This window comes from Rhodnius prolixus, unplaced genomic scaffold, assembly GCF_049639745.1.
Source record: "Rhodnius prolixus isolate KJV_2025 unplaced genomic scaffold, Rpr scaffold_10, whole genome shotgun sequence".
NCBI lineage: Eukaryota > Metazoa > Arthropoda > Insecta > Hemiptera > Reduviidae > Rhodnius > Rhodnius prolixus.
In genome coordinates, this window is record NW_027411615.1 from 15,258,683 (window position 1) to 15,282,118 (window position 23,436).

Sequence of the window (23,436 nt, forward strand, 5' to 3'; positions counted from 1 at the left end):
AAATAGTCATTCGTTTCTGCAATCACCTCCTCGTTTGAATAAAATCTTTTTCCCGCCAACCATTTCTTCATATTGGGGAACAAATAGTAGTCCGAGGGAGCCAAGTCTGGAGAATAGGGAGGATGTGAAACGAGTTGGAACCCTATTTCCATTAATTTTGCGACCACAACTGCTGAGGTGTGAGCTGGTGCGTTGTCGTGATGGAAAAGGACTTTTTTGTGGGCCAATCGTGGGCGTTTTTCTTGCAGCTCGGTTTTCAAACGGTCCAATAACGATGAATAATATGCACCTGTAATAGTTTTACCCTTTTCCAGATAGTCGATGAGGATTATTCCTTGCGAATTCCAAAAGACAGTCGCCATAATCTTTCCGGCCGAAGGAACGGTCTTCGCCTTTTTTGGCGCAGATTCCCCCTTGGTAACCCATTGTTTAGATTGTTCTTTGGTCTCAGGAGTGTAGTGATGTATCCATGTTTCATCCACAGTGACGTAACGACGCTTAAAGTCCTGCGGATTCTTCTGGAACAGCTGCAAACCGTCCTTACACGATTTCGTTTTTAGTCAAGCGTGAGCAATCGCGGCACCCATCTTGCGGATAGCTTTGTCATGTCCAAATGTTGATGCAAAATATTATGTACCCGTTCATTCGAGATGCCCACAGCACTAGCAATCTCACGCACCTTCACTCTTCTGTCATCCATCACTATATCATGGATTTTATCAATGATTTCTGGAGTAGTAACCTCAACAGGGCGTCCAGAACGTTCAGCGTCACTTGTGCCCATATGGCCACTCCGAAAATTTTGAAACCACTTATAAACTGTTCTAATCGAAGGTGCAGAGTCACCATAATGTTTATTAAGCTTCTCTTTAGTCTCCTGAGGCGTTTTGCCTTTCATAAAGTAGTGTTTAATCAACACACGAAATTCTTTTTCGTCCATTTTTTGAAAATCACTCGACTTCCTCGATTCAAACGAATGCCAAACACAAAGAAATAGACCGATCTGGCTGAAACTTGGTGTGTGTTCTTCCAAGAGATGCTACTAACTAAACATAACCTCGATACGCGCCAGTGGTGCTATCTCTCTGACTTTGCACGGACTTTGCAAACGACCCTCGTAATCGTACAAATTTTCGTTTTTGAAATTTCTCATGGAATGTCCGTTTTTTCCTGTTTTTGTTTTTTTATTTTCTTGAAAATGAACTACTTTTTTTTTCTTTTAAATTTTGTGAACTAATTGTTTGCACTTAGATCTGCAATTACTTTTATTAGGATCATTTTTTCACAGAAATTTGATTCTTGTTGAGGAGGGATAAATTAGACTTCCTTCTGAAGCGTTACTTTTCTTGTAATTTACGGTCCTGCCTAAGTACTGTTAATAGGGAATAATATGTTATTGAAATCCAGTTTGAAGAAACATTCTACCTTTGAAGTAACTCTTTATTCCATGGACTGTTCACTTTCTCCAAAATGACTCCCCTGGCTTTTCTGCAAATTCCGTGTCTATATTACATACACAGATTCATAACTTTTACTTACTTTAAACAACAAACTTAGTTTTAGCGCAGTTCTAAGGGTCGCAAACTTCTTTATAAGGGGTAAATGTTTCAATAGACCCTCATAAAATTGGTAATAATTGAGGATGACTCAAAAGATTTGAGTTTGATGAGAGAATTCTCTAAACTTGAAGAATAATAGTGCTAGGTGCTAATGACCATAGACATCAAGTGCTAGAAAGTCGTGCAGTGATCACATCAGATGCGCTTTTTGTGCATTCATTTTTACTGTCATCCTTTTAGGTACCGCATTAGCCGAACGATTAGTGTCGAGGCACGCGAAGGTAGGATATATTGTGGTACTTTGTTGGATTCTTGGACGGAGCCCGATTGATTATTATGAGAAATCTGTAGTTGAAGTATGTTTGCTAGTCGCCTTTGACAATGACATCTAATTTGTTAGTTGAAGGTAAAGCCGTCCTGAATAGATATAAGAAGAAATGAAGAAAGACTGAATTGCAAAAGTGTCTAATTTGAGAAAATGCACTTTTCATTTTTGCTCTATTTAGCAATAGGTGGCAAACTGTCCCGAAGACAGCGAAGACAATCATGCAGATTTCAATAATGCAAATGTTAGCAAAAGTAAGTTATAACATTTTGGGCGAATCTATGAGTTTATTGCTATAGAATTCGCTAGATTCTTCCGATTAAAAATATAATGCTTTTTAAAAAACAAACCTGTACGAGAGAACTCTTACAAGTGTTGTTACGCAAGCTTACGACTGTAAACGATACATTGTACACGTTTTATTCAATTAAGGTAACTTAACGTTTACAGCTTTACCCATGTTCTGTTACAACAAATCTCTTTTTCAAATCAAAACAATACACTGGACTAATACTTCAACTAAGAAGAACTGATTAGATTTGTCTCGTTATCTCTGCATAAAATTATCTTTAAGTAGAACTGGTTTGTTCGCTGTAATTCTTCAGGACTTTTAATCATAAAAGGACGATTCATTTTTTGCCAAAGAAAAGTGAAAATATTTTTGGGGAGAAAATGTTTTACGTTTCTAGTATCATGTTTTCCATCAGGAGCTTGTTAAAACTTGGCCTGCCCCCCAAAATCTTTCACCGTTCTAGCTCTGCTCTAGACCAGGTCCAACTGAATCTAGGTTTCTGCTATCTTCATTGTCCTATGGTCACTGTCTATTCCTACAATGGAAAACCACCTAACAGGATCTATTTACTTCCGAAAGCCTTCCTGGTGACTGATTCAACTTCTTCTTGATTCAACAAGTATTCCTGGCTGGCGACCAACGTTATTCCTTTTTTCCCCTAAGTGGCCATCGTGTATCTGCATAAAGATCTTTGATCGACGAGTTTTGTGGTACTAAAATTGGTTCTCCTTTTAACAGCAATCCTTCATGAAAGATTAGATCGCCGCGTTCTTTTTTAAAACATATAAGAAACATATAATTTCAAAGCCTATTTACCTTTGTTTGCTATTCAAATTTTTCTAAAAGTTGGCAAAGGTGATCCTTCTGTTATTCTCTTAACTATCTTCAGATTAGGAAGCACACTTTTTCGAATAATATGTGTATTCGAAAAATCTTCTTATTACTTAATCTTTTATTAGAGGAAGAGGTGGCAATGTGGAACCCTGCTGGTATTATGGAACCCTATAATGTTTTGGCGGTAAGTGATCGTGTGTTAACAGTATCTGGCTCAAACTAGCTAGATAGCGGTAGTGTGCAAAGCAGGTGGTTGGTTCAGTTGCTACTGTATATTCATTTTGAAATTTTCAATTTTGTTTATATCGATTCTCGAAAACTTTAAGAAGGCAAGTTCGAACTGTTATTTTTGTTTTATTATCAAAATAGTGGTAGTTATCCGCACTATATATTGCTTCAAAGGGATGTATTGCAGTGATTTTCATCTTTGAATCAGTTCTTTTGTCTCCCAATTTTTTTGGTGACATATCAAATTCAAGATAGCTATGTTTGATTTATGGAACCCCAAGGGTGCTGGTAATATGGAACCCTGTTCTACACTCGCAGTAGAAAAATTTCATGGGGTTCCATACTGCAAGCATTACAAGCAAATCATTTATATTTCTGGCGAAAGTACAGGAAAAGAATCTAAAATGGGCTAAAAAAAATGCTACAAAAATATTCATTGTACCTAAACCCACTCTACGGCGACTTGCAATACAAATACTAAGGTGTTCCATATTACCCGCACCTCAAGTCAGAGGGCACCACTTTCCACTTTTTCCATCAAATTGAAGGTTGCTCATCTGGTGGTTGGAGGAGAGTAAATTTGAAGACAATAGTGCAAGACTAATATATAAGGCTAATAATTACCAGAGAAAGCAATACAATTTTTTGGAATGTCTAGCTTAGGTAAGTCAAAAACAGAGAAGGGTTCCATATTACCACGTCTTCCTCTACTATAAGGGAAGTAAAATGAAGAAAACTTACATAAGAAAAAAATACGTAACATCTGTAGGGATACGTAGGGATAAAGAACTACGAGAGAAGTTGACCAGGCAACATGGAGGTAAAAAGGGCCAAAAACACGTGTGTGCATTGGGAACAAGTGCATCCGGTCTCTTATTATACATCCCCTCTTCACTGCAAAACCTTCCACCCCTATTCACTTTTTTACCCATTGTGCAGGGGCAGATCTGCTTACAACAAGTAAACCTTCATTGGGAGTTTCCCACACAGCAGCTTTGCAAAGCTTTGGATGTTCAATATTCGTGAAATTATTATGCAGTTCCTACTGTTGAGTTGAAGTAACAAGTTGCTTAATGGCAGGTTCAAGCGGAATGTAGCTGATTAAATTGCTCATTTTCCTTAGTATGGAAGCTGATTTATAATGTTTTGTTATCTTATTATACATTAATCCAGTTTCTTTGGATTCAAATCCAGATTTAGCGTAATAAACTGGAACAACTTAATTGCCTAAATCGTCTTAATATTTTTGATCAACTTCTGAAGTTCTTTTGACATTTCTGTTGAGTTTTAATAAGGAAAAAAATGTTTTTTTCTTAATTTAGTAGACTAATTATAGAGTTTAAAGATGGCGAGTAACCATGACAGGATCACTACTAGCCGATGTTGCACAGGTTTTCGATCGTGTCTGGCACCGGTGGACGGCTTGCTAAACTCAAGAGAAGGCTTTGGGAAATAAATAGATCCCCTGCTAGGTGGTGTTCAATTGTACTCTATGTTCCAAAAATCGCATTACCCCCTGCAAACATCCGTGCAAAGTATTCTTTCAACAGCATAAATATGTTCAGAGAAGCTTTTAAGTAGCATAAACAAATTAGAAGAAGTAAACCATCATTTACTCCAGGCGTTGAGTGTGCACATCGTCATTATTCGCCTCCAGGAGCTATGTGAAATGCGCCGCAGCATTGCTGGAGTGATGGAAGCAAATGCATTTCGAACAGCGTCTTTGAGGTCTTCAGTTGTCTGATAACGATTCTGGGCGACTTTTTGTTTGATGTATCCCCATAATTCGTTATCACAGTATGCCAGATCAGGACTTCGTGGTGACCATTTCAGTGGTGCCGGTAACGCTGGCGAATCCATCTGTCTCTGAATACTTCGAATTGCTCACACCCCATCTTGTTGAAACCAGATTCGATCACGAAGCCCCAAACTTTCCAATTGCGGTACAAACCAGTCGCTTAGCACGGCGTTGATAAGTCTGCTGATTCACTGACACGGTCACATGAGTCTCGGGGACTTCGGAATGGTTGATGGTCTTCCAGAACGCGGTCTATCCTTAAAAGGAACCAGTTTCAAATAGCTTCTTCTCCCAACGTAAAATTGTTGGTTTCGGAGGTGCTGCCGTATTAAATCTAACGTTAAAGTCATTTTGGATCTCTCTATCAATGTTTTCCCAGTATGAGGTCGTTCATGAGCCCAGGTACTCATGACGATTCGTTCCTCAAAGGTATAATTTGATTCGTCAGACATTCTTTTCAAGACCCAATATCACCTGGATCACAAAACATCATAGAGCACACAGTTAGATGGGTGGTAATGGGACTTTTGGTACATACTGTAGGAATGGACAGTGACCATAGAGGAGTGGCTTAGATTCAGTTGGACCTGGTCTAGAACGGTGGAAGATTTTGGGGGGTTGGAGGCCAAGTTTCTAGTATCGAATAACTCATGAACCAGTATAACTAAAAAACGCAGAAAACTTCAAATTTTAAATTTAATTGTAATGGCCCCAGAGTTCTTAATAAATAAAGTTATGGCCTAGACGTAATATTACGAACAAATGTTTTTACTTTTTTCATTTCTGTTTTTCCGAAAATGGTTCCAATTGATTTTCTTATACTATGTATAGATTAGTTAAATGTAGGCCTATTCATTTTTATAGAACATTTCTTTCTATAAACTTTGAAAGAAATTCACACCTAAGAAATTATGAGCATAAATTTCAGTATATTGTACAGTTCTAATATCTCTGCAGTCTTTATGATTAAGAAGTTTCTGATTGAAATGCCAACTTCAAACAATATTAAGTTACTTAAAGTGGAGTGTGACAGTTTAGGACGGCTTCTTGAGTTTGAGGCTGTTACTTGAGGTTTCTTTTCTTCTTGGTCATAACTCCCCCGTTTCCAAAAAAACTAACCTGAAACATTAAGTATGGGATGATTTTTTATTTTTTTCCCCCATTAAATATGTTTTTTTAGATCATTTCAATAAAGTAGAATTAAAACAAGTATGCAGAGCGAGAACCATAACATTCCTTTACTATTCGAGATAAACAATTTTACGAGCGTAAACAGAGAAACATTCGGAAAAAACCCCCTATTATGTACTTCAGCGATACTCTCTTTACCTTGCTGAATAGTGAATACATTTCATCGTAAAACTTAGTCGTAAAAAAAACTACGTTTCTATTAACTCCGCGGGTTAATAATAGAATGCGCTCGTAAAACAGAAAAAAGTTCTCCTGTTTCTGAGGAAAAAATATTTTAAAAAAACATTTAGTGTCTTCATCACCGAAAGCCAAGCCTCTTCCCGTCATGTTTATTGTATTAAATACGTAGTTTACAAAACAAAAAAAAAAAAAAAAAAAATAGGTAGTGACAACTAGATGGACAAGAACTAGAAAAAATTTTTAAAATGCCATTTTTTGCTCATTTTTTACTTTTTTCAAAATCTATAGAATCTACGTTGTTACAAAAAAAAAAAATAAACTAAAAAAATACTCCGGTGTACAAGGATTAGCCCTACATTTCAAAGAAAATTTGGGAATTTTATTTTTTATAGAAAAAGAGAAACAAAATTGTCAAAATTTGGGTGTTTTTTAACGTTACGCTTTTTCGTGCACTTTTTGACGATCAACCCTTATACAACTGTCCTACTGGACAGTTTTAATAACTCTGCTGACCAAATTTGGTAATAATTTTCCCACATTCTTTAAACAGAGAATAATGGGTTTTGTGCCAATTATTTTACAATAAAAATTAACAATTTATTAATCAGTAATGTAATCTCCCTTGTTGTTTACAACTTCTTCTTTACGTTCAACAAGATTTTCAAAACTTTTATGGTAGAAATCGGCCGGTTTCGACTCCAAAAATTCTTCCAACAAATCTCTCAATTCTGTATGAATATTGAACGAAACTCCGCGCAAAGCATTTGAAAGAGATCAAAAGAGATGGAATTCTGTTGGTGCCAAATTGGGAGCACTTCCCAGCCATGCGTTTGGATGGCTTTCTTGATCAGATTGGCGATATTAGGGCGTCGTGCAGCAAAAGAACTCCATGCTGCCAATTTAGGTCTTTTTACTGGAATAGCCGTATTGGGTTGTTCCATCAGTTGAACATACGAGTTCCGCGTTGACCGTTTGGTTCCGTTCTAGCAAATCATGTTGGATAATCCCTTCCCAGTCTCACCATACGCACAACATCGTTTTTCACGCGGATGAAGATCTTGTTTCACGCGTGGTGTCGCTTGTTAACCGGGGCTAAGCCATTCCTTGGGCTGCTTCCATATTAATGTACAGGCACCATTCTTCGTCGCCAGTAACGATTCGGTGAAGAGATGGTTGTTTGCTTCCGTAACGAGCAAGCCAAAATAAGGAGGTATCGAAAGTGCTCATTTTTCTCAACTTGACCTTTTAATGATCTACATATTAACATGAATTAACTCAGGGAACTTAGTTGCTAACCCATTATTAAACACTCGGAAAATTGAGCCAGTAAATAGGCACTTCCATTTCGCTGATTTTTTTTCCTAAAGTTATTTGTTAGGTTCGATAGTTGGGCACCAAAACCAAATATTATATTGTAACTACATTCGATTTTTTCGTTTTCGATTTATACTGGTTCATACCCTGAGAAAGAGAGTACAAGGGGGAAGAAATAAAGATCTTTTTTTGTAAAAACTACTTTTTTGGGGGGGAAATTGTAAGAAGGCCGACATCTTCGTTGAGGAAGAAGTTCCGGTACACCACTCTTTGCTATTAATTTTAAAACCAAATAGTGAAGGCAGTGGCGTGTCGGTGGTTCTCTTATACGCTCATGGCCTTCCTCCCCACCACTGATGGCTACCTCGAGGTCACTGTCAGAAGAAGTATGCTCTTGGTATGTCCGCCCTTTGATTTTTCTTCTTTTGTTTTTATACTTTTTATTTGCTCGAATGTTTCGTTTTCTGGCATTGCTGACCTATGCTATTATAAGTATTTTTAAACGTTTTTTTTCCCGCTTGGAAGTGGTTTTTATAATAATTGAACAGATCTTTATTAGTTAGAAAATTTCCTTAAACAATTCACAAGCAATTTATTTTGCATTAAGATTATTTTGTTTTTAAATTAGTCCGGATTCTTCGCTCTATAGTAAACGCTCCTTTCTACGTCACCAATCAAACCATTCACACAGACTTAAACATTCCTTTCGTCGCAAAAGTTGCTAAAACACGATACAGAAAATTCCATCTTAATATTCAATCTTATCACAATCCACTTGTACAACATCTATCTTCTGAACATTTCCAGACTACACTTCCAGACGTCTTAAAAGACAGTGGCCTCGCGATCTCCTCTCTGATGAAGAGAGTCAGTAGAAAGTATAATGTTATTGGAGTGTTACCGCTGGGTAACTTCTCCACTCTGAGGGTTATGTGTTGTTTATTGTTATCATTGTAGCTAATAACGCAATAAAGTGCGTTGATTGTGACTAAATAAACGATTAAAAATAAAATAAAATTATTCCGGTGATAAAGAACAGAAGACGGGATAAAAATTAGACAAGCGATGTAAATTCAGTAGTACACTACAGTTCCCGTAAGGTAAAATGTGTGTTTGAGCTGCTCGAATTCCGGCCTAGGGCCTTGGATTTTACTTAATGGTTATTCACATCCTTTTTCGACTCTTAAATTTATCAGATGGTCGCAAAACTTTAGACATTACGAAAGAACAGAATGTTGTAAATTCTTTCAAAGCACTCTCAGATACTGAAATTGGAAAACACTGAGGTCCAAGTTAGAAAATGAATTCTGCTTAAAAATTGACAAAAGTTGCTTCTGAGTTCAGCTGGCTTGCCCTTAGAACTCAAAAGATCCTTCATTAATACCCAGAAAACCCCGATGCAATTTGAGCAAAATGACCGCTAATAAAGTTATTAGCTAGAGTTGAGAATGCACTGTTGAGTTAGAGAATTAGAGTCTGTAAAATCTTGAAGTTGAAGTACCATACCCAAGACGGCACTGCCCGTGTCATTATGAGGGGCTTGTCTGGCTAAGGATGTTACTTCTCGGAGAGGAAAAACCAAGGCCTGTGAGCTTTACCCAAGAGTCGCTCTCCAGAATTAAGAGTCTGATTAAACGGACGGGTCTGGAGGGTGAGCTCTAAATTTGGGGAGCCACAATAAATCCATACGGATCGCAATGGCGTTGGCCTTGGGCTGCCTTGCTAGAATCTTAATCTTAACCCCCCCAAGAAGTGCTCTTAATAGAAATTAGGAAAATATTTTCCTGTTACAGTTCTATTTATGACTAATAAGTTTAAAGAAAGAAAAAGTATGAGCCATTTTGAAAATCTCAAAAAAACTGTAATATGGCATTTTCTGTTTGCTGTTGTTCACCTGAATTAGGAACCGATAGTGAAAAAAATAAACTAAATATAAACCACAAACTAAATATATAAGTCCAGTTGTGTGAACGCATAAGTTATGCCACATGTCTAGACGGTCAGTGGCTACTGGGGATGAACTTACATTAAGGCATGCTGGCCGTGTACTCTTCTGCCCAAAACCTCCTCCGTTAATGCCTCTGGAAACATCCACCAGGTCTTTGTCACTAGGTCTATGTGATTAGATAGCGTAGGTGATAGGTGACCAACCATCATCCCAGAACACCTCCCCTCAACAGCCAAATTTAGGTATCCCTAGCATCCTGGGCTAGAAACTACATTCTGCTATCTCTTAGAGATACAATCATAGACAGGAAGACAGTTTAGAGTACGTTCTAAACAAGCTAAACAATTCCACCAGCCATTCTATATTCTCTTCAATACAAACCCCTAGACTGAATGGAATTATTCAGTTAGAATGGTGAGATCAGAATGTGTGAACGTTGAAGTTTCACACCAGATTGTTGTCGATAGTAAGCAAGGATTTCTTTGAAAGGAAATCATCTGCAATAAGGAAATAGATTATTATAATTGTTTATAATACCAGACACAAACGATCCCACACATTATGTGTGTATATTTGATGGTGTGGTCTAATGTTTTCCTATTTAATAGTAATAAAATAATGAGTGATAAACTTGATTCTGGAGTCTAGACTCGCAATCCGGAGAGCTCTAGCACGAATCCAGACGACTACTTTTAGATTTTCGCTTAGTAATGGACCGCTGAAAGCTGAAATTGCACTGAAAAGTACTCGAACATTGCTTTTTTTTTTTTTATTTTAATCCATTAAATCAGCAATCTGTAAAATTCTGATGGCACACGATGCAAGCAGTTTAAATGATCAGAACAATAAAAGAATAATGACGATAGTTGAAAGCAAAATAATCCAAGGAATCGAATCATGAGGCTCTGCCAAACTCTTTAAAATCCAAAATCAATCATGCAATCGACATCATTCTACTAATTCTACAGCAAGTAATGATCTTTCCTCCCAAAAAACTCCTCCAGATGTTTTGAAAACCACTGCCTTTGACTCCAACCAGATGGAGAAATAATGTGGTAATCTCACTTCACATACGACAAATTCTTAAGCTGATTGTAATTGTCTGAGATAGATTCTTGTAGGGCGGCCTTAAGGTCTACGGCACCGCGACCCCATAGATCTATTGTGGCTCCCCAACTTTAGAACTCGCCCTCCAGACCCGTCCGTTTAATCAGACTCTTAATTCTGGAGAATGACTTCTGGGTAAAGCTCACAGGCCTTGGTTTTTCCTCCCCAAGAAGTAACATCCTTAGCCAGACAAGCCCCTCACACTGACACAACACGTGCAGTGTCGTTTCCTCCTCTTCCTGGCAGAACCTACAAAGGCAAACCTGCTACTTCGTTTCCTTTATATCCTGAATGACCTGGTACCAACACCAGAAAAACCTTATTTTGGTTAGTGATTTCCACCAGGGCACCCAGACATTCCCATACCAGCCTTGAGTTAACCTGATAGGAACCAATAGCTCTTAGTGCAGCCTGGCTGTCCGAGAAAATCACGAACCTAGACTTACTTATTTCCTCGTCTAATAATCTCGGCAGCACAGAACTTAATTGCTGCTAGCTCCCCCTGAAAGCTATATTTCGGTTTAGCTCCGTACACACCCGCTCCTACCCACTCCCCTGTCTTGGAGCCATCCGTATACCACATTGAGGGACCATGCTTCCAAGCCTCCTGGTCCTAAATACTGACTTTAAAAGGCTTGACAAATCTATATCCTACACTACTTAATCACAACCTATTATAACAACATTTCGGTTCATTGTAGGCACCTAGTTCGTTCCGTGTCCTTCCAAACTCTTCTTGACAATTCTTCCACATGTTTTAATCGCCAGTTACCACGTGAGCTTCTCACGATTGACCCTGCGTGATTAATTAATTTTTTTTAACTTAATGCTATCACCGGATAAGAGTCCTTATTAATTGGGCCAATTTTGCCGCTTTGTTAATCAAATGAATGTATTTATTCAAATTATTGGATTGTATAGTGGAAATATAAGAAGAATTTTCTGTAAATTTAGTACCATTACAATGACGTGTCCTTCCTTATCATTTAATCACTAATCAGGAAGTTATTCTTTGAATTTCGCTCCTCTTCGTACTGTGAGAAATATATTTAGTTGGTTATTAATCCTTGCTTTGTATTCAGCTGCGAAATATTTTATTTATTTTTTTAAATTAATGCTTTTGTTTCTAGTATACTCAGGTTTAAACGTTTTATCCACTTGGTTATCCTTGAATTGTGTTGCGTCCTATAATTGCAATTAACTCATCAGTGTGAAAACGTTTGTTGGCTAATTGGCTCTTTTATTTCTTTGATTTTTTTTTCTAGGTTATGGATTTGCTCACTTTTCCGGCAGTGTTTCATGTTCGGTGATAATAAGTTTTGCTATAATTAAAGTTTAAGTTCTGAGATTCCTCATTTTTAATTCCTGCTTATGTGGATTTTGTAAATTGCTTTTTAAAAGGAAAACTCTATATATTTGATGGTGAACAACGTTGCAGTTTTTTTGACGAACGCTCGCCAGAAGATATTCGCCACTTCTTGATCTCTTGTACCCCAATCACCAATATCAGAAATAGATTTCTCACTAACTACTTAGTACTAATGTAAGTTTGGATGAAAATTTTTCTAATCTACTGATTATTGATAATACGGATAAAATGGATGTTTATTTTTGTAATGGCAGGCCTACGAATTAAATTCCAAATTTTAGTAATCCAAAAATTATTTGATTATGCGAGATATTTTGTCATTATTTTACGTAAGCAGAATTTCAGTCGTACTGTATTGTTTTATTTGGAATTTAAAAAAGGATAAATTTATTATTTCTTAATGAGCATGTATATATTTATAGATATATTTTATTTTTATTTTATACTTCTTTTCTTATGTATTCCGTTTTATTTGTCACTCTGTTTGTATGAGGAATTCCTCAATACAAATAAATAAATAATTATATTGTACATTTATGAACTCATTCACGTTTCTGATGGGTTATGATAACAAGAGTCATAGTTATAGCTAATAGTTATCCTAGCGTGGAGGCGTGTAGCCGCGTGAATCTTCAATCTTTAGGTCTGTAAAATTCTCCTGAAGAACTCCTACGATTAGGGGACCGAATACCAGAAAATTGAGAAAATATTTACGGGAACAGGCTTTTGAGTAGAGGTCTGGCTGTTCATTGGCTGGGTGTTGGGTGAAATGCCATGTCTAAGACAAATCTGGAGATAACAAGTTTGTCTGCAATTAGAAATAGTTCTCTCTGGTTCTAATGGTATGTGGGTGATGGCGACTGAGAGACCAAAAATCCAGCCCTAGTGCTAGGATATCATTCTGGCTACTCAACGCCTATACAATGCAAGAAAAGGCTGACGGAACTGCTTATGGTATAGGATCACGAAGTATACTCGTATAGTGTGTACAAGATATTGCGACGAAGTGGCATTTCCAGGAGCGTCAAAGAGGAAATAATAGATCCACAGTTTAGGTGTGAGATAAGCGATCCTGAACAAGATTTAAAATGCACCGGGAAAAGATTGCAATACAGAGCATGTGCATCAAATTTTTCCTTCAAAAATTTAGGAAATAATAGTTTGAAGTCTATGGCGTTTGGTTTAGATCGGGAGGAACAATCCCCAAGATATATCAAGAGCTCTTTGGCTTTATGGGCGTTGTTCATCTGATGATGATCCTAGCGGCAAACTGGAGATAAATTAACACATTAAGTACCAGTCTGCTGTGAACATATGATTTATGATCTTAGCAGCAACCCGGGTGAATCTGGGCAGTACCATTTATAATCCATATATTGTAAATTACTTTCTTTAAACAAGGATTATTCTCCAAGTTCGATGTTTTTCTACATGTTCTTAATGGTAAATTTTCATGGCCTGAAGATGGATCTGTTATTCAGAGGAGTTAATTAGAAGTTTTACTGATATAACATTGAAAGATTCAATTGTTGCAGTCTACTTAGATAAAATAAGCACGCTGCGGCACTTAAAGTGGAGATAAATTATTTATAGCTAATTATTGGTTGTAAATTTTTATGTAAATCCTGCTTGTATGACCTTGGAATGGTTATAAAAACAAGAATACATGGCCATTAAAAGTGATTTCCAATTAACTTGGTTACACAATTATAAAGGCGGCATTGAATCAATTAGAACTGCTGTTATACATTCGTCAGAGGACTATAAATGATGAATAATATCTAAGGACGTGTCTTCAATAGCAATGGAGTGTACGAAGAAAAAAATATATGAATGAATGCGTACCATAATGGCATTTAATTCGTTTAAAATACCCACTAGAAGGCAATAGTTCCTCTCCTTCTAGAGTTCCATCTAGAACTTTTAATATAATTGCCCTACATGGAGGAGGTAGGGGACTATGACAGAACTCAGTGAGGCCCATTTACCCACATCATTGCTAACAGTCTGTTAATATGGCCTTGGACATTCGGCTAACTCTTCTTTTTTGTTCGGAGTATGGACGAATCTAGATGAGCTATAAATTTAGAATTCTATTGGGCTGTCCGGAAAATAATGCAGGATTTTATGTTTTCTTTAAAATACCCCTCCAAATAGTAAACTATGTTTGTTGGACCTTTGATTTTTATAAATGTAAACACTTATTAATCCACTTTCAAACAAAAATGTTTGTTTACCTCTCTAACGTTTTGCTACTTGGAAATAATTCAGTCTTTACTAAGGTGTCAAAGCGTGATTTTCGCATAATTTTGTTTTACGAGTTCAAACTCGGCCGGAACGGGGGCCCAAACGGCCAGAAATATCAACGATGTCTGGAGCGAAGGCAGTATAAGTGAGTGCTCTGTTCAACGGTGGTTCCAGAGATTTCGAGAGGGAGGACTTGAGCCTTGAAGACAAAGAAGGCCGTGAAAGAAGTTCTGCCCTTGATGACTATGTTCTCCGAGCTTTGGTGGAAGAAAATCCCAGACCAACTGTTCGAGAACTGGCATGGAAACTCGAAGTCAGTAAATCAACCGTCGATGACCCTCTCAAGGCGATTTGGGAAGGTGAAAAAAGAAGTTCTTCACACATTAAACGACCGCCAAAAAGATCAGTGGCAATGAAATTTGTGCTACACTACTTTGCCGAAACAACAGCGATCCTTTTCTGTACAGAATTGTGACTTGCGATGAAAAGAGGATCCTCTACGACAACAGCAGACGCTCTGGACAGTGGCTTGACGTAGGAGAAGCAGCACGACATTTTCCAAAGCCCTCTAAATCATCAAAAAAAGGTGATGGTTACTGTTTGGCAGGCTTCATTTGGTCTGATTCATTACAGCTTCTTGAATCCTGACGAAACCATCAATGCCGAATCATATTGTAACCAAATTGACGTAATGCATCAGAAATTGGCAATAAGGAAGCCATCTTTAGTCAATCGAAAGGGGACCCATTCTGTGGCATGACAACGCTCGGCCACATATCTCACGTTTGACTTCCCGAAAATGGTTGGAGCTTGACTATGAGATTCTGCCACACCCGCCCTACTCACCGGATCTCTCGCCTACTGATTACCATTTTTTTTAGACACCTGGACCGCTATTTACAAAATAAAATAATTTATTGACCAAAGAACATTAGAAAATGCGTTTTCTGAATTTATAAATGCTAAGGATTCCAAATTCTATACAGAGGGTGTATGGGAAAGTTACCCACACGTTGGCAGTATTGTATAGAAAGTAATGGAGACTATTTTGATTAATAAAAACAGTTATAAATCATTTATTTTTATTTTTTTCTTTTAAAACCATAATCCTGCATTAGTTTCCGGACAACCCAATAGTTCAGAATAATACCTAATTGTTGAGTATTGTTCTTCATTTTTTTGGTGATCGATTTCATTAATCCAAACATAAGAAATAATATTATTAGGGATTTCGACGGATTTTTGGCAAAAATAAAAAGTAATGGCTAAAAATGGCAATATTCTTGCTTCCTCTTGGTACTGATTAAAAATGGCACTTTATTATTGATTGTGTACCCCCCATTTGCCCTAAAAAAAAATACTACATATTTTAAAAATTGATATCAAAATCCAGAGAATATCGAAATTCGTTGATAAATAACTAATAAATTAACTGGAAGGTTAATGACCTCATTTTGTAATACAATAAAGTTACTACAACGTTGTTAGTATTAAAATGAAATATGCATAATGGACAATTATTATAGAAATAGGATATTTTAAACTAGTTCAAGGCTTTCTAGTTAGATTTTTATAGTTTTATTTTAGTTTGCATATAAAGATTATGCAGGTTTACATACCACTTAAAGAGACCTTTGGGCCTTCGTCTGCAGTTTACCTACTAATCTAGTAGTTATAAGAAATTTTGCTATTAGCTTACGTTCATGATACACGATGTATATTGTAGGAGTAGGTGTATAATATTGTATAGTTTTATTTTAGAGAATATAATTTTGGAAACTTTTTTTTTTTTTTTTTTAATTTATTTAGCCATTTACAATCTGTATAATACACTATACAATAAGTAAATAAGGAGATAGAAGTATAGAGGCGTGAAAGGCAGGAGGAAAGAAACTGCCCAGCGGCAGCACTTTCTACAGGATATTTATTTTAGGCCTTCAGACTGCGAGGAAGTCGCGGGGCCACTGGCGATTCAGTCGGCGAGGAGGATTGTCAGGGATATCAGAGGAGGCGAGAGACTGTACTAGAGAATTGGGGCAAGTGGAGAGAGCAGTATGGAATTTTTGATATTTAGTCTTGGCTAACTGGTGTACGAAGGGGATGTTAAGGTCGTTGTGTAGAGTGAGGTTAGTCACGTAGAAAGGAGCGTCAGCTATCTGTCGGAGGAGTTTTGACTGAAATGTTTGTACAGTCCGTACGTTTGTAGGTTTGGCTGAACCCCACAGCTCTAGTCCGTAAGTCCACATTGGTTTGAGGATAGTACTGTATATTAATCGTTTGAGTTCAACAGGTAATTTGGAGCGTCGTCCAAGAAGTCTGTAAAGTAGTTTCGCACGTTTTGTCATAGCTTGTCTTTTAAGTCTAGTGTGTGGGTTCCACGTGAGTCGCTTGTCTATGTAGAGCCCAAGGTAGCGCACCAGATCTGTATGAGGAAGAGGATTGCTGTTGAAGAGGACAGGTGGACAGGAGCCCCGCCGGAGAGTAAACGTGGCATGCTGGCAGTTCTGTGGGTTCATTTTAATCCGCCACTTCTTTGCCCAGGATTCTATTTTATGTAAGTGTGTCTGTAATTTGTATGAAGCTGATGTAGGATGTGTACTTGTGGAAAGTATGGCTGTGTCGTCTGCATATGTACAGAGTAGTGTAGAGGGTTGTACAGGTATGTCTGATGTGTATAATTTTGGAAACATGGTATATAAAATTGTATTATAATTAAAAGTAAAGTAATCGCCTACTTTTCCAGGCTGTGCTTAACGTCCAACTACCAATTAGGAGTCTTGGACTAGGGCGGAAGTACAATACTTTACTATAGACAATTTTTTCTAACAAATAAAAAGTAGTCTTACCGGGATTCGAACTGGTGATCTCCCAATTACAAAGCCACGCTCTTGACCTAGACTAATAAGAGGCAATTTGATGCGTCTGTCAATTTGTCTTTCGATCATTCAGTGATTTAAGTCAGTGATGGCGAACCTATGACATGCGTGTTAGTGCGAGCTCATTTTTGGTGACACGCATCTTTAAAGATCAAAAAAATTTCATAATTCAAATATTTGTCTCTCATAACGGCCAGAGTTGGTTATTAATAATAATATTATTGCTTACGTTAATAATTAATATTTAATTTAATTCTGAATTGTTCAATTATACAGGGTGTTCATTTTAAGACGGCTCGAATGCATTTCATGCTTAAACGGTTGATCTGAGCGAAAAATGGTAGAGGAAAAATTTGTTGCCCGTCATCTCTAGTTTCAGAATATGTGACTTGATTTTAGATTCCCGCCCGCATACGCGGCTGACGCGCGATCAAAAGTGAGGGTTCGCAGTTGACCCCCATTTTCATATACACAGTTTTAAAGAGTATAAAAAGTTATGAAAGAAACCGGAAACCGCAATTTGTTACCTTTAAAATTAAAGGTGCTAGGTCATTTCAAAATCTGGTATTTATTAGTCATATTTCAATTTTTTAACTTGTTATCAAAGAGAAAGAAGAGCACGCGATAGGTCATTTTTATGTATTTTTTCACCCCCTTTCTACTAAAAATATTGCCAAGTCAGTAAAGCTAGTATTTTTCTTAATATCGGGAAATGAGTCGTTTTCCGAGTGATTTTTCTAAGAAAAATCAAATGTTAAGAGCTTTAGATGTTCTCAAGCGTACACAAAATGGCTAAAAATTAATTTTACATCTGTTACAAACAAGAAGGTTTAATAATTATTTGGTAATTTTGAGAGAGTTGCGTTTAATTACCAAAAAAATTGGAAACCTCCTGCCACATATTTAAGTGATCAATATCTTTCATGTAAAGGATCAAACTTATTCCTTAATTTATCAAATAATGCACTTTACTCAACTTGTGAAGCATGTTCTGTGCCTTCAAAGGTTCCTCCTCAGATACAGAGAGCAGTTGATAATCTCCTGGCTAACCTGGCTTGCGAGCCAGAGGAGGCACCTTTGAAGCATGAAATGCATTTGAGCCGTCTTAAAATGATCACCCTGTATATATATATATTACTTGATTTTCTATGTTAAGTGTCAATGAAATATGTAAAACAAGTCTCTATATTTAAATCATTGGTTTCATAATTTTGGTTTTTGTATTTTAAATGGCATTATATTTAAATTATTAACTTAAAAAAATTATAAATATTTCTATTTTGTTTAGTCTTTACTTTTGTGATGTGTGACAAGCCACGAAAATTATGTTTCAATTTTTCAAAATTTTGATACCCCGAGCTCAAAAGGTTCGCCATCACTGAGTTAAAGTTCATGTCGCTTGAGTCGATTTTTTTGGGGGGTTTTCCACGAAAGGCGTTTTGTCCGTGGTAGGGTCCGAGATATCGCACTTCACTTTGCCGAAGGGATAGGAATTTGGTTCAGATAGATTGGCGGGTAGTGTCTTGTGATTTAAAGGTTATGTTATTCTCCATGGTTTCGAGGATGTGAAGATGAGACTGAGTTTATGAGTTTCTTTTTCTTGTAAGTTTTGAATCAAATTATGAATAAATCTTTTCTTTTTTTTTTGTTTCAGGTTAGTGCAGTTCTGAATTTTCTTGACTTAAATGGGCGTAAGTTACTTTTCTTTCATTTAAACATCAAATGTCCCATTTTCCTCAATACTAGAGAAAATATTGCTAATAATATAACTCGAATTTGACTCTGGCAAACGTTACGTAAATATTCTTTCCCAGTTGTAGGTCGGAGTGTAAAATCTACCAGGACCACTTACTTGTGGTGATTTTTTACACAATTTTCTCTCTAACGCCATTTTCTTTCCTATATATTTAATATTTGTGGATAAGAAAAAAAAAAAATGAAATCGTGACAAGCATTTCTAGTTGAAGAGTGAAAACTGAAGTAGGTAGATGAGATTGTGCCCAGTGGAGTGTACACACGAGCCACCTTTGCTACACTACATTAGACACTCCAGTCTGCTTCACTCTACTAACCATACTAAAAACATTAAGAATATATAAAATAAAAAGAAATACTGAAACTACTATTCATTCACATATCGCTAGCTCTGGCTGCCACCTCCGGATAAACTGTTTTCATTCATACATTGGCAACTAAATTCCAACCAATTAACTACGTCACATTGTAAAGTTGGGTAAAGAAAAATGGAAAAATTTAATTACTTTTCAAATTTTCAACTCAAAATGGCGCGTCCATGACTTCCTCTTACTATTGTATAATTCTCAAGATTGTAAATAATAAATTTTTGATTAGGTCAGCAGTGCTAGCTAGTGTCTTTTATTTTATTATTCGTCGTATCACGCATGTACTTCTGACCAGTTTTGTACCTTCATCCATTGTCAGAGGTAGATTATTGTTCTAAGTTCCCCACATCTTTTTTCTATTCATCATCCACTACAGAAAATAAAGAATGGCTACTTACTTTTTTTTGGCAAAAAAAAATTCAATTAGATTTTAGTCTATGATTTGTTTTTATTAATGAATCATTTTTATCGTTTAACAGTAGAAATTATGTACACAAAAGATTATATAATTAAAAATTGTCATTCATTGTATGAAGCTAAGTGTTATCAATGAACGTATAAAGGCGTATCTTATTTCCTAGAAACCTAGATTTATTATTACTTCAGAATATTGTGTTCTTCTTGGTAAAGGCCTTGATACTAAGTCGTCATTAAAACTCACTAATCTTACTTAGTAATTACTTTTATTAAATAAAGCAAAACATTTAATTTGAATACGCTAAATTGTCATTAAAACTCACTAATCTTACTTAGTAATTTCTTTTATTAAATAAGGCAAAACGTTTAATTTAAATACGCTAAAATGTCATTAAAACTCACTCATTTTATTATTAATAAATTAAGTAATAATAATAATTAAGTAATTACTTTTATTAAATAAGGCAAAACATTTAATTTAAATACGCAATGTGTTATCTATTTGATATGCTACCACATTTTTAATTCTTTCTCTAAGGATTTTGAAAGTTTATTTCCTGTCTAAGTTTGACTTGACCGCAATATTCTAATTAATTTATAGTTAATTAATAGTTCTTTAGGGAAGAAGTTCTTTAGCTATGCGGTTAGCGTATTTGATTCCCACGCAGAAATCCCGGGTTCGAATCCAGCTACTGACCCCTTAGATTTTCTCTTCTTACAGCTCACTGTCCGGTGATGGACAGTGTTGTCTGTAACGAGAGAACACTGTCCAGAGAACGGCAGGTCAATGAAAAAAAAACTCTAGGCACCAATAAACTCAGATGTTGACGCGTTTTAAATCATTAAAAAGAAAAAAACTAACTAAAATTCATACCTTCTTTTCTATGCCTAGGCTATCCTTTCTCTGTGAGGTTAAAATCTATTCGAAGTAAATTTAGGCTTAATGCAAGCCTGAATTATATTATGTTGACAATATCCTATAAAAATAGTCTGTAGTTAGTAATAAAAAAATAATAATAAAATAAATAGTCAGTTTTTTAAGAAATAATAGCATACTCAATTTGAAAACGTTTTAAAAAAAATATTAAATCACCATTTTAAATTTTTTATTGACTTTTGAAGGACACAAATTATAGGCTATATTGGTTAAGTCGCCTACAAAAAAAAAGATATTTTTGCTACAATAGCTAAAATATCTTTGCACAATGCTTAAGGATTATTCCCTCCACAGAAATCCCTATTTTTTTTTTATTGGTAGTATAATGTAGGACCTTATGTTTTCCGAAAGTAATATAGCGAAATAGCCAACAAGTGTAAAAAAGAATCAGTCACGAACAAATCTCGAATATAACCGAACATTAACGACGCCTGTTCATGTCTGCCACTCTTTACCCAAAGTTCATTCCAACTTGCCGCGTGAGTATAGTGTTGTACGGAACTGAGCTGTAGAGAGGGTTTTTTTTGTTGTCTTATAATCTCTCTGTAAAAATCAACAGTTTACTTCTTATTTTTAATCAATTATTGTGTGTTTTTACTACAAAAAAATAATAAGTTTTTGTTGTTATCTAAATCTGTTTAATATTTTACTTTCATTAATTTTGATAGTGAAAAAAAAAATTATTTTGGTTTTCTTCAAGTTTTTAGTGTCATCGAGGCTAAGTGGTTTTACTTTCTTTAGTGGCTTTTCCTTGTTTTTTTGTGTGCAATTTTCAACCTGGAGAAATTTTTAAAGGAAAATATAAGTTTCACGTGTTCTACAGTGCATATCTTGTGAAGTTTTTCCTCCCTAATTCTGTTCTACAAAATTTCTATACAGTAGATCCATTATTATTTTTTTTTCTCTTGTGTTTTTAGTGATATTTCTATCCACCAAATTATAAATTAATTCCCTATTTTTGGAAAAACTGGATAATCCAGAAATTACATTGTCAGAACCTGCACAGGATGAGAGGTAACTATTTTGTTATAAAGGTTTTGAATATTTTTTTTTTTGCAAGAGGAAAGAATGTAAAAATAAAATAGTTCTTAAAATGTTAAAGAATGGAATTAAAACTATTTGAAGGAATGGCTAAAAAAAAAATTAATAAATAAAAAAAATAATCTGATGCCTGTGAGGTCGGTGAGTCTTCAAGGCTGAAGAACCAGTTTTGGAGCTTTCTCCTTTGGTACATATCAAAATAATTTTAAGCCCGCTTTTGTAAAGAATTTTTAACTTAACCCTTTTTAAATGTTTTTCTTGTTTCCAAAAAATTTGAATTTTGTTGCTTTTAGCTTTTGTTGATTTTGTAAGGATACGGACGTTAGGTATTCCAACCAAAACGGAAAGTATTGTTTAGTTTTAAAGCCAGTCCCGGGTTAAGTTTTATTAAATTCATATTTTTTGAGGGAGAAGCATGTCAACTTATGGGGTTATTGGCACCCGTAGCTTTTTTTTCAGTGCACTGCCGGCACAGTGTTCTCTCGTTACAGACAACACTGTCCATCACTTGACCGTGCGTGAGCTGCAAAGAAGCTGTTAGGAATAGAATAAAAATCTAAGGGCCATCAGCTGGATTCGAACCCGAGTTCTTCGCATGGGAGTCCAATACGCTAACAGCATAGCTAATCCGTTCCATCGTATTATACAATTATTTTTATTTACTTCTACTTTTTCCAACTAATAGAATGTAATCAATCGTGCAATTTCTTTTTATTTGAGTGTTCTCCAAAAATATTTGTGGCGAGTACTTCTGATTTAAATACAAAAAATGGATTTTACAAATTGTCTGTATGTGTGTTTATGTATTTATTTCACCAGTCTAGAACGAAAAATCGCAGAAAATTCAAAATTTGGTATTCAGTATAGGTTTCTATACAAGAAGGCGCTTAATCTTTGTGTCGCAAATATGGTCTACCGCAAGTATAGCTTTTCTAAATAGATTTTTTTTTTTTAGTTTTCTCAAAATAGTTTTCCCTACGATTTTCAATAAGCTGTGTATACTGATTACAAACACAAATCTACATTAATTACGTCTTCTTGAGCAATTAAGAAATGTGCCGGAAGTATCAAATTAATAATTAAGATTTTCCGAATTTCTTTTTAAATTTTTTTTTTTTTCGAAAATGTCTCCTTCATTTTTTTGTGTGCACCTTGTTCATCCCCAAATTTCCTCTTTATCAGTGAGCAAACTATACCTAAATTTTGTTATTTGTCATGTAAGGTGGACTCTAAACTGTCAGATTTAATTGATACATTTTTTGTTTTGTTTTCGAGAGAGAGATATTGATTATTTAATAGTTAATAGTGTAGACATCAATTTTGTAATTTGACCAAAAGTTAAAAAGATACCATCATGGCTATTAGCTATCTCCAAGCTCTTTTTTTTTTTTTACATCCGGGAATGCTGGCTCCGGAAGTGGGCGACAAAGGTTAACAAAAATTCAAGCATAGTGTTTTTTTCACTTTTAACCAGTTAAGCGTGGAATTTAGTTTTTAAAAACCTCCCCACAGTGTGCGGAATTAAAATCAGACAATGACTTGGTATACACGTCGAACGCTGGAGGGCAAAACAACCAAAAGTTTACCCAAAAGTCGTAATAGTCACTGCAAGCGACTTTTTCTGCAATCTCTGGGGGCTTGATATTACAG

General features: G+C 35.8%; 1 protein-coding gene across 6 annotated transcripts in view; it reads left to right on the top strand.

The window, feature by feature from the left end:
* LOC141457137 (rap guanine nucleotide exchange factor 2-like) overlaps positions 1-23,436 on the top strand; it is a 519,728-nt gene that overhangs the window by 184,060 nt on the left and 312,232 nt on the right. For 2 of the 6 annotated variants that reach the window (XM_074133696.1, XM_074133697.1), the window contains exon 1: positions 21,219-21,759. The exons of the other annotated variants lie outside the window; for them this stretch is intronic. The gene's annotated coding sequence lies outside the window, so the exon portion shown is untranslated. Of the gene's footprint in view, positions 1-21,218; positions 21,760-23,436 lie in introns of those variants that run through there. 6 annotated transcript variants of the gene reach the window in all.